At 38.8% G+C, this 10,590-nt stretch overlaps 1 non-coding gene across 1 annotated transcript; it reads left to right on the forward strand.

Annotated features, from left to right (window-relative positions):
* The first annotated feature begins 1,004 nt into the window (after positions 1 to 1,004).
* LOC130984616 (small nucleolar RNA R71) lies at positions 1,005 to 1,108 on the forward strand. Its single transcript, XR_009088535.1, has one exon. It is a non-coding gene; the product is annotated as a small nucleolar RNA R71 (small nucleolar RNA).
* The last annotated feature ends 9,482 nt before the right edge of the window (positions 1,109 to 10,590 follow it).

The raw sequence follows: 10,590 nt of genomic DNA on the forward strand, positions 1-10,590 counted from the left end.
TAGCTCCTAAATATTGAGAAACTTGCTCTCCAGTTACATCTTCATCCTCTTCAGAGGAAGAATAGTCTTCAGAGCTCATGAATGGCAGAAGGAGGTTTAATGGAATCTCTATGGTCTCTATATGAGCCTCAGATTCCCTTGGGTCCTCAATAGGAAACTCTTTCTTGCTTGAGAGACATCCCATGAGGTCATCCTCATTGGGATTCACGTCCTCTCCTTCCTCTCTAGGTTCGGCCATGTTGATTATATCAATGGCCTTGCACTCTCTTTTTGGATTCTCTTCAGTATTGCTTGGGAGAGTACTAGGAGGAGTTTCAGTGATTTTCTTACTTAGCTGGCCCATTTGTGCCTCTAGATTTCTGATGGAGGACCTTGGTTCACTCATGAAACTTAAAGTGGCCTTAGACATATCAGAGATTAAATTTGCTAAGTTAGAGGTACTCTGTTCATAATTCTCTGTCTGTTGCTGAGAAGATGATGGATAAGGCTTAATATTGCTGAGCCTATTTCTTCCACCATTATTAAAGCCTTGTTGAGGCTTTTATTGATCCTTCCATGAGAAATTTGGATGATTTCTCCATGATGAATTATAGGTGTTTCCATAAGGTTCACCCATATAATTTACCTCTGTTATTGTAGGGTTCTCAAGATCATAAGCTTCTTCTTCAGAAGATGCCTCTTTAGTACTATTGGATGCATTTTGCCATCCATTCATACTTTGAGAAATCATGTTGACTTGATGAGTCAACATTTTGTTCTGAACCAATATGACATTCAGAGCATCAATTTTAAGAACTCCCTTTCTTTTAGGCGTCCCATTATTCATGGAATTCCTCTCAGAAGTGTACATGAACTGTTTATTTGTAACCATGTCAATAAGTTCTTGAGCTTCTGTAGGCGTTTTCTTTAGGTGAATGGATCCACCTGCAGAATGGTCCAATGACATCTTAGAGAACTCAGATAGACCATAATAGAATATATCTATCATGGTCCATTCTGAAAACATGTCAGAAGGACATCTTTTGGTCATCTGCTTGTATCTTTCCCAAGCTTCATAGAGGGATTCACCATCTTTTTGTTTAAAGGTTTGAACATCTACTCTAAGCTTGCTCAGCTTTTGAGGAGGAAAGAACTTAGCCAAGAATGCCGTGACCAGCTTATCCCAGGAGTCCAGGCTATCTTTAGGTTTAGAGTCCAACCATGCTCTAGCTCTGTCTCCTACAGCAAAAGGGAAAAGCATAAGCCTGTAGACTTTAGGATCTACTCCATTAGTCTTAACAGTCTCACAGATCTGCAAGAACTCAGTTAAGAACTGATAAGGATCTTCTGATGGAAGTCCATGAAACTTGCAGTTCTGTTGCATTAGAGCAACTAATTGAGGTTTCAACTCAAAATTGTTTGCTCCTATGGTAGGAATTGAGATGCTTCTTCCATCAAACTTGGAAGTAGGTGTAGTATAATCACCAAGCATCCTTCTTGCATTATTGTTGTTGGGTTCGACTGCCATCTCCTTTTCTTGTTCGAAAATTTCAGCAAGGTTATCTCTGGATTGTTGTAATTTAGCTTCTCTTAGTTTCCTCTTCAGAGTCCTTTCAGGTTCTGGATCAGCTTCAACAAGAATGCCTTTTTCCTTGTTCCTGCTCATATGAAAGAGAAGAGAACATAAAAAGAAGAGGGATCCTCTATGTCACAGTAAAGAGGTTCCTTATTATTAGTAGAAGAAGAAAGGGAATAAGAAGAATGGAGAATCCAAACACAAGGGTAAGGATAAGGGCAGTGATTTGAGATGAAGAGAGGTGAAGAGAGGTGTTAGTGAATAAATAAATAAATAGGAAAAGATGAGAGAGGGAGAAATTTTCGAAATTAAATTTTGAAAAGGAGTTAAATGATTTTCGAAAATAAAGATAAGAAATGAAATTAAAATTAAAAGTTAAAATTATTAATTAAATAAAAAGAATTTTTGAAAAAGAGGGAGGTATTTTCAAAAATTAGAGAGAGAAAAGTTGTTAGGTGGTTTTGAAAAAAGATAAGAAACAAACAAAAAGTTAAATAGTTAGTTGAAAAAGATTTAAAAATCAAATTTGAAAAGATAAGAAGATAAGAAGATAAGAAGTTAGAAAAGATATTTTAAAATCAAATTTTTTGAAAAAAGATAAAATTTTGAAAAAGATATGATATAAAAGATAAGATAAAAAGATATGGTTAAAAAAGATTTAAATTTTTTTTTTTGAATTTTTAATGATGAGTGAGAAAAACATAAAAAATGACTCACAACATGAAAATTATGAATCAAAACACATTATGCATGCAAGAACACTATGAATGTCAAGATGAACACCAAGAACACTTTGAAGATCATGATGAACATCAAGAACATATTTTTAAAAAAATTTTTATGCAAAGAAAATATGCAAGACACCAAACTTAGAAATCTTTAATGCATGGACACTATGAATGCAAAAATGCATATGAAAAACAATAAAAGACACAAAACTAGAAAACATCAAGATCAAACAAGAAGATTTACCAAGAATAACTTGAAGATCATGAAGAACACCATGAATGCATGAATTTTCAAAAAATGCAAGAAAAATTTTTAAAGCATGCAATTGACACCAAACTTAAAATTTGACTCAAGACTCAAACAAGAACACATAATATTTTTGGTTTTTATGATTTTATGATTTTTTTTATTTTCTTTTTATTTTTTTTTTTCGAAAAACATATATAGAACAAGAAAAAGAAAATAAGAAATCCAAAATTTTTAATAAGAATTCTAGGAATCTTTCAATATTAGCCTAAAGCTCCAATCCACGGGTTGGGCATGGCTTAATAGCCAGCCAGCTTCAGAAGATATAAATCAGGCATGTAACAACTGATATTCCAATTAACTTGCCTCTATGCTGATGGTTTTGAAGCCTCAATCCAATTGAGTTAGACATGGCTTTACAGCCAGCCAAGCTTCAACATACTTTATGAAACACTAGCATTCATTCTTAAAATTTTTGAATAATTTTTCGAAAACAAAGAAAAATATTTTGAAAAATATTTTTGAAAACTTTTTGAAAAAAAATAAAAAGAAAATTACCTAATCTGAACAACAAGACGAACCGTCAGTTGTCCATTGGTGCACGAAATTGTAATCTCAATATCAAAATCAAGATTTCTTATGACTTCGTACCATTAACCAGCAAGTGCACTGGGTCGTCCAAGTAATACCTTACGTGAGTAAGGGTCGATCCCACAGAGATTATTGGTTTGAAGCAAGCTATGTTTATTTTATTATTCTTAGCCAGGATATCAATTATAATTATCAGTTTGAATTATTAGAAAAAATAAAAGAGCGTGAAATAATTACTTGTTGTGCAGTAATGGAGAATATGTTGGGGTTTTGGAGATGCTTTGTCTTCTGAATTCCTGTAATGTAATATTCAACTCAATGCAAAAGTGCAAAGTTCCTTCCATGGCAAGCTCTATGTAGGGTGTCACCGTTGTCAATGGCTACTTCCCATCCTCTCAGTGAAAATGGTCCAAATGCTCTGTGGTGGACGAAATTGTGATCCATGTTCTAATTATGTTGAGATGAAGGGCTTCTAAGGGGCAACAGCTGAATTCACAACTCCGTTCAACTAACCAGCAAGTGTACTGGGTCGTCCAAGTAATAAACCTTACGTGAGTAAGGGTCGATCCCACAGAGATTGTTGGTATGAAGCAAGCTATGGTCACCTTGTAAATCTCAGTTAGGCAGATTAAAGGGTAATTGTGATTATTGGAATAAATAATAAATAAAAAAGAATGATAAAAGGGATAGAATACTTATGCAGATTCATTGGTGAGAATTTCAGATAAGTGGATGGAGATGCTGTATGGCTCAAGGACGCCTGCTCTCCTATGCTTCTACTCAATCCTTCTACTCCTTTCCATGGCAAGCTGTGTATAGGGGTTCACCATCAGCGTGGCTACTTTCAATCCTCTCGGGAAAATATCCTATGCGGCTGTCACTCGCACACTAATCATCTGGAGGCATCACCCATGGTTGATGGCTACATCCCATCCTCGCAGTGAAAACTAATGCTCACGCACTCTGTCACAGTACGGCTAATCACTGGTTGGTTCCCGCGCCTACTGGAATAGAATCCCTTGATTCTTTTGCGTCTGTCACTAACGCCCAGCACTTGCAAGTTTGAAGTACGTCACAGTCATTCGTTACCGGAATCCTACTCGGAATACCACAGACAAGGTTAGACTTTCCGGATTCCCAGGATCCTACTCGGAATACCACAGACAAGGTGAGACTTTCCGGATCCTCATAAATGCCGCCATCCATCTAGCTTATATCACGAAGATTCTGTTGGGGAATCTAAGAGATACGCATTCAAGCTCTGTTGCATGTAGAACGTAAGTGGTTGTCAATCACGCGCGTTCATCAGTGAGAATGATAATGAGGGTTATCTAACTCATCACATTCATCATGTTCTTGGGTACGAATGAATATCTTGGAATAAGAATAAAAGAGGAATTGAATAAAAGAAAATAGAACTTCATTAATACTTGAGGTACAGCAGAGCTCCACACCCTTAATCTATGGTGTGCAGAAACTCCACCGTTGAAAATACATAAGTAAAAGGTTCAGGCATGGCCGAATGGCCAGCCCCCTAAAACGTGATCAATAGCCTCTTAGGATGAAGAATAAAACAAAACTGAGACCAAAGATGTCTAATACAATAGTAAGAGGTCCTATATATACTAGACTAGCTACTAGGGTTTACAAGAGTAAGTAATTGATGTATAAATCCACTTCCGGGGCCCACTTGGTGTATGTTTGGGCTGAGCTTGATCAATCCACGAGCTGAGGCTTCTCTTGGAGTTGAACTCCAAGTTATGACGTGTTTTGGGCGTTCAACTCCGGATCATGACGTTTTTCTGGCGTTTAACTCCAGACAGCAGCATGTACTTGGCGTTCAACGCCAAGTTACGTCGTCAATTTCCGAATAAAGTATGGACTATTATATATTGCTGGAAAGCCCTGGATGTCTACTTTCCAACGCCGTTGAGAGCGCGCCAATTGAAGTTCTGTAGCTCCCGAAAATCCATTTCGAGTGCAGAGAGGTCAGAATCCAACAGCATCAGCAGTCCTTTTGTCAGCCTTCTTCAGAGTTTTGCTCAAGTCCCTCAATTTCAGCCAGAATTTACCTGAAATCACAGAAAAACACACAAACTCATAGTAAAGTCCAGAAATGTGAATTTAACATAAAAACTAATGAAACATCCCTAAAAGTAGCTTGAACTTACTAAAACTACCTAAAACAATGCCAAAAAGCGTATAAATTATCCGCTCATCACAACACCAAACTTAAATTGTTGCTTGTCCCCAAGCAACTGAAAATCAAATAGGATAAAAAGAAGAATAACTATAATTCCAAAATATCAATGAATATTAATTATAATTAAATGAGCGGGACTTGTAGCTTTTTGCTTCTGAACAGTTTTGGCATCTCACTTTTTCCTTTGTAGTTTAGAGGGATTGGCGTCTCTGGGGAACTTAGAATTGGATAGTGTTATTGACTTTCTTAGTTAAGCATGTTGATTCTTGAACACAGCTACTTATGAGTCTTGGCTGTGGCCCTAAGCACTTTGTTTTCCAGTATTACCACCGGATACATAAGTGCCACAGACACATAACTGGGTAAAACCTTTCAGATTGTGACTTAGCTTTGCTAAAGTCCCCAGTTAGTGGTGTCCAGAGCTCTAAGCACACTCTTTTGCCTTGGATTACGACTTTAACCACTCAGTCTCAAGCTTTTCACTTGGACCTTATGACACAAGCACATGGTTAGGGACAGCTTGATTTAGCCGCTTAGGCCTGGATTTATTTCCTTGGGCCCTCTATCCATGATGCTCAAGCCTTGGATCCTTTTACCCTTGCCTTTGGTTTTAAGGGCTATTGGCTTTTTCTACTGCTCCTTCTTTTCTATACTCTTTTAGCCTTTTTTTTTCACTGCTTTTTCTTGCTTCAAGAATCAATTCATGAATTTTCAGATCATCAATAACATTTCTCTTTGTCATCTTCTTTCAAGAACCAACAATTTTAACACTCATAAACAACAATATCAAAAGACATATGCACTGTTCAATCATTTATTCAGAAACAAAAAGTATTGTCACCACATCAATATATAAATTAAATTCAATAATAATTCGAAATTTATGTACTTCTTGTTCTTTTGAATTAAAACATTTTTCTTTTAAGAAAGGTGAAGGAGTCATGGATTTTATTCATAGCTTTAAGGCATGGTTACATACTAATGATCATGAAATAAAGACACAAAACATAGATAAACACAATATTAAAACCGAAAAGAAAGAAATAAAGAACAAGGAAGAATCCACTGAGTGAGGGTGGTGCCTTCTTGAAGGTCCAATGGTGCATGGTGCTCTTTTGAGCTCCTCTATGTCTCTTCCTTGCTTCTGTTGAATGATTCCTAGTAATTTTTGTGTTCCTCCCCTTAGTTGCTTCCAATATTCGTGTGGAGGACAACTTATCCCCTGAGGTATCTCAGGGATCTCTTGAATTGCAGCCACATGTTCTACCACTGAGCTATGACGGCTTATATTTTTAGTCTTTCCATCTCCCATGACTAAGAGGTGGAAGCTTTTTGTCTTCCCTTTGAGGTTTCTCTGGCTTTAGGTGCCATTAATGGTAATGGAAAAGCAAAAAGCTATGCTTTTACCACACCAAACTTAAAATATTGCTCGCCCTCGAGCAAGAAAAGAAAGAAGAGAAGAAGAAGAAGAAGAAGAAAATGGAGGAGAGTGAGGGGAGGTAGATTCGGCTATATGGGTGGGATTGGGTGGGAAGGAGAATATGAATTTGAAGGTGAGTGGGGTTATGGGAAAGAGTGAGTGGTGAATGAAAACAGAAGGGATGACCATGAATGGAGAGAGAGAGAGAGGGCGAGGTAGGTGGGGATCCTGTGAGGTCCACAGATCCTGAGGTGTCAAGGAATTCCATCCTACGCCAAATAGGCATGTAAAATGCCTTGGTGCACCATTCTGGCGTTCAAACGCCCATTGGTGCATGTTCTGGGCGTTCAACGCCCATGTAATGCATGTTTCTGCGTTGAACGCCAGTTTCATGCTTGTTCCTGGCGTTCAGCGCCAGTTTGTCCTTTCTGTGCACCATCCTGGCGTTTACGCCAGGTTGTTGCTTGTTTTGGGCGTCAGCGCCAGAATGGTGCTCTGTTCTGGCGTTGAACACCGGCCAGATGCACCTTACTGGCGTTGAACGCCAGTCTGCGCTGCCTCCAGGGTGAAAATTTTTTTCTTCTGTTTTGACTCTGTTTTTAATTTTTTTGATTTTTTTCGTGACTCCTCATGATCATGTACCTAATAAAACACAAATAAACAAGAAACAAAATAAAATAAAATTAGATAAATAAAATGGGTTGCCTCCCAACAAGCGCTTCTTTAATGTCAATAGCTTGACAGTGGCTCTCATGGAGCCACATGATGATCAGGTCAATTTAGTGTGTAGTCCCAACACCAAACTTAGAGTTTGGATGTGGGGTTGAACACCAAACTTAGAGTTTGGTGTGGCCTCACAACACCAAACTTAGAGTTTGACTGTGTGGGCTCTTCTTGACTCTGAACTGAGAGAAGCTCTTCGTGCTTACTCTCTTTTGTCACAGAGGGATGGCCATGTGCCTGAAAACACAAGGTAGTCCCCATTCAATTGAAGGACTAACTCACTTGTTGACATCTATCACAGCTCCTGCTGTGGCTAGGAAAGGTCTTCCTAGGATGATGCATTCATCATCTTCTTCCTAGTGTCTAGGATTATGAAATCAGTAGGGATGTAAAGGCCTTCAAACCCTTACTAGCACGTCCTCTACTATTCCATAAGCTTGTCTTATGGACTTATCTGCCAATTGTAATGAGAACAAGGCAGGTTGTACCTCAATGATCCCTGATGAGCGGATAATTTGTATACTTTTTGGCATTGTTTTTAGTATGTTTTTAGTATGATCTAGTTAGTTTTTAGTATATTTTTATTAGTTTTTAGTTAAAATTCACTTTTCTAGACTTTACTATGAGTTTGTGTGTTTTTCTGTGATTTCAGGTATTTTCTGGCTGAAATTGAGGGACCTGAGCAAAAATCTGATCCAGAGACTCAAAAGGACTGTAGATGCTGTTGGATTCTGACCTCCCTGCACTCAAAGTGAATTTTCTGGAACTACAGAAGCCCAATTGGCGCGCTCGCAACGGCGTTGGAAAGTAGACATCCTGGGCTTTCCAGCAATATATAATAGTCCATACTTTGCCCAAGATTTGATGGCCCAAACCGGCGTTCAAAGTCACCTCAAGAAATTCCAGCGTTAAACGCCGGAACTGGCACCCAAATGGGAGTTAAACGCCCAAACTGGCACCAAAGCTGGCGTTTAACTCCAAGAAGAGTCGCTACACGAAATTGCTTCATTGCTCAGCCCAAGCACACACCAAGTGGGCCCGGAAGAGGATTTTTATGTCATTTCTGTACACCCTAGGCTACTAGTTTTAAGTAGTACCTTTTACTATTGTATAGAAATCTTTGGATCACTTTTAGATCTCTAGATCATCTTTGAACATTTTAGTTCTTAGATCATTGGGAGGTGGCCATTCGGCCATGCTAGACCTTATGCTTATTTTCAACGGTGGAGTTTCTACACACCATAGATTAAGGTGTGGACTCTGCTGTACCTCGAGTATTAATGCAATTACTATTGTTCTTTCATTCAAATTCCGCTTGTTCTTTCCAAGATATCACTTGTCTTCAACATGATGAAGGTGATGATTGACGCCCATCATCCTTCTCACTCATGAACAAGGTGACTGACAACCATTCTTGTTCTACAAGCATCTGAGGCTTAGTGGAATATCTCTTGGATTCCTGATTGCACGATGCATGGTTGATCGCCTGACAACCGAGTGCTCGCCTGACAAACGAGCCAACCATTCCGTGAGATCAGAGTCTTCGTGGTATAGGCAAGAACTGATGGCAGCATTCAAGAGAATCCGGAAGGTCTAACCTTGTCTGTGGTATTCTGAGTAGGATTCAATGATTGAATGACTGTGACGTGCTTCAAACCTGTAACCTACTGGGCGTTAGTGACAGACGCAAAAGAGTATTCTATTCCGGTAGGGGAGGGAACCGAACCGGTGATTGGCCGTACTGTGACAGAGTATTGAGCATAGCTTTCACTGCGAGGATGGGAGGTAGCTGCTGACAACAGTGAGCCCTATACGAGCTTGCCATGGAAAGGAGTAAGAAGGGTTGGATGAAGACAGTAGGAAAGCAGAGAGACGGAAGGGAAGGCATCTTCATGCGCTTATCTGAAGTTCCTACCAATGAATTACATAAGTATCACTATCTTTATCTTTATGTTATTTTTCGTTCATCACCATATATATCGAGTTTGCTGACTAAGATTTACAAGATGACCATAGCTTGCTTCAATACTAACAATCTCCGTGGGATCGACCCTTACTCACGTAAGGTTTATTACTTGGACGACCCAGTGCACTTGCTGGTTAGTTGTGCGAAGTTGTGTAATGCCATGGTATTGAGCGCACCAAGTTTTGGAGCCATTACCAGGGATTATGAGAGTTGTGAAAAAGTATAGTTCACAATTTCGCGCACCAAGTTTTTGGCGCCGTTGCCGGGATTGTTCAAGTTTTGAGCAAGCTTTGGTAACAATGCCTGGGATTGTCTAGTTTGGACAACTGACGGTTCATCTTGTGCTTAGATTAGTATTTTTTTTTCGAAATTCTTGAAGGTGAATTCTAGAGTTCATGATGATTTGTTGAAATCTGGCTGGCTGAGAAGCCATGTCTAATCTGATTGGACCGAGGTTTCAACTTATCACCACAAGAGCTTGTTGATTTCGTATCAATCTTGCTTTTGGAGCAGTGATTTGCTAAGGCTTGGCTGACCTTGGTCATGTCTAGTGGTTTGGACCGAAGCTTTCTTTGGAAGCTTGGCTGGCTGTGAAGCCATGTCTAATTCCTGGGACCGGAGTCTTAGACTAGCATTGCACTGATTCCTGGAATTCTCATTAAGAATTTGATACCTTTTTCCACTGATTTTCGAAAGAAAAAAAAACACAAAACAAAAAAAAATTTTTGCTGTTTCTTGCTTAAGTCTAGTGTCTCATCTTAAGTTTGGTGTCAATTGCATGCATTCATTCATGTGTCTTAAGGATCCTCAAGTAATTCTTGATGATTTTTGTGTTCTAATCTTTGAATTCTATTGACTTGAAGTATTTTGTGTGTCTCATAGCATTCATATGTTAGTGTCAGTAGTACACAAACTGCTAAGTTGGTGTCTTGCATGCATTGTTTGATTCTTGTTGCATTTTGATTATTAAAAATCCAAAAATATTTTTAATTTGTGTCTTTTCAAGTCAATAATACAAAGAATGAGGATTCAGAACATACTGCAGAGGAATTATACAGAAAAAGCTGGGCATTCAAAAATGCCAGTGAAGAAGGCAGACTGGCGTTTAAACGCCAGCCAGGCACCTGGTTGGGGTTTAACGCCCAAAAAGGGTGCAT

The sequence above is a fragment of the Arachis stenosperma genome, chromosome 5 (genome assembly GCF_014773155.1).
Source record: "Arachis stenosperma cultivar V10309 chromosome 5, arast.V10309.gnm1.PFL2, whole genome shotgun sequence".
Taxonomy (NCBI): domain Eukaryota; kingdom Viridiplantae; phylum Streptophyta; class Magnoliopsida; order Fabales; family Fabaceae; genus Arachis; species Arachis stenosperma.